The 1,698-nt window shown below is 40.8% G+C and overlaps 1 pseudogene; it reads right to left on the bottom strand.

Moving 5' to 3' along the window:
* Positions 1–332: 332 nt before the first annotated feature.
* Positions 333–452, bottom strand: LOC133374557 (5S ribosomal RNA; annotated as a pseudogene).
* Positions 453–1,698: the final 1,246 nt, after the last annotated feature.

The following is a 1,698-nucleotide window of genomic DNA, read 5'->3' as shown; positions in this document are numbered from 1 at the left end:
TGCTTATCTATTTAACAAGATTTATATGCAGCTTAGACAATAATCTCTAAGTGGTTTGCATAAGATGCTATAAAATATTCATTAATAGCTATAAAAAGACATTAGAAAAAGCAGACAATACAATATAGATAAAATCAACAGATTTTAAAAACAGATGTACCTAATAAAGTGACATGTCTGGGCAGGCTTGCCCAAACAATAAATGTTTTTTGCTGTTATATGCCTTCAAGCCGATTGCTACTTTTGGCGACTCTATGAATCGTTTTTGGATATATTCATAGGGTTCTCATGGTAAGAGGTATTCAGAGGTGGCTCACCATTGCCTTCCTCTAAGCCCACGGCACCCGGTATTCCCAGGCGGTCTCCCATCCAAGTACTAACCAGGCCTGACCCTGCTTAGCTTCCGAGATCAGACAAGATTGGGTGTGTTCACGGTAACAGGCGTCAAAAACAGTACAATGGAGGCTCTGAAGCACCTCGGCCAGCTGCTTGGAAGTTCAGACTAAAACCCAGAGCGGATTCCACTGCCCCACTGATGTGGAGCCGCTAGACATCACTGGAAGCCTCAAGCCTGAGGTTAAATGTGGCCCTCCAGCCCAGGCCACACCCCCTCTTTAGCCACACCCCCTTTTCCCTAGGGTGCATTCCTTGCCAGCCTCATCTCACATTTTCCTTGAGTGTTTTTGCCTGGGTGGGGCATGCCCTTGCTTGCCTGGATGGAGGGCAGAGAGAGGTGTGTGAGTCTGTAGATACTAGCCGATTGCACCAAGGTAACATCTTTCCTGTTTGCCCAGACATTTGATGACTGACAGAGACTGTTCCTGGCAACCTTGAAATCATGACCTGTGAGAGGACCTGATTGCTTTAAATGTTCCTAGATATTTTGTGCATACCATGGACTGCGAAAAAGACAAATAACTGGGTGTTAGAACCAATTAAACCAGAACTGTCACTAGAAGCTAAAATGATGAAACTGAGGTTATCATACTTTGGACACATCATGAGAAGACATGATTCACTAGAAAAGACAATCATGCTGGGGAAAACAGAAGGGAGTAGAAAAAGAGGAAGGCCAAACAAGAGGTGGATTGATTCCATAAAGGAAGTCACAGACCTGAACCTACAAGATCTGAACAGGGTGGTTCATGACAGATGCTATTGGAGGTTGCTGATTCATAGTTATTTGTTATTTAATTTAATTTTTGTAAATTGTATTGCTTTTATTGTTTTTTTATTGTATTTTTATACCTGTGTTTATTTTTCTTTGTAAGCCGCCTTGAAGGCCTTTGGCCAAAAGGCGGGGTATAAATAAAATTTAATAATAATAATAATGTGTAATTGACTTGAAGGTATATAACAACAACAGATATTTTAAAGACGGTTTTATTTCATTTGATTGATACGTTTTACTCTTTTTATCATCAATGTGTTTGCTACCCTGGGCACCTTTTGGAGGAAGGGTGGGATATACATTTAATAAATACTCAAAAACAACATTTTTTGTTCATGGCTGCATCCACTTTTGCCTCTGTCCCAGCCCACCCTGGCAAGTGACCCCTGGAAGGTTTGCCCAGAAGGGAATCCAGCCCACTGGATTAAAAAAGAATTGTTCCCCACCCCTGTTCTAAAGCTTTAATTTAGGATCACAATAAAACAAATGAAAAATAAAAAGCCTTAATCTGGGATCAAAACAATTTA

Source organism: Rhineura floridana, chromosome 21 (genome assembly GCF_030035675.1).
Source record: "Rhineura floridana isolate rRhiFlo1 chromosome 21, rRhiFlo1.hap2, whole genome shotgun sequence".
In the NCBI taxonomy this organism is placed as follows: Eukaryota; Metazoa; Chordata; class Lepidosauria; order Squamata; family Rhineuridae; genus Rhineura; species Rhineura floridana.
This window is presented reverse-complemented; position numbering and strand designations above follow the sequence as displayed.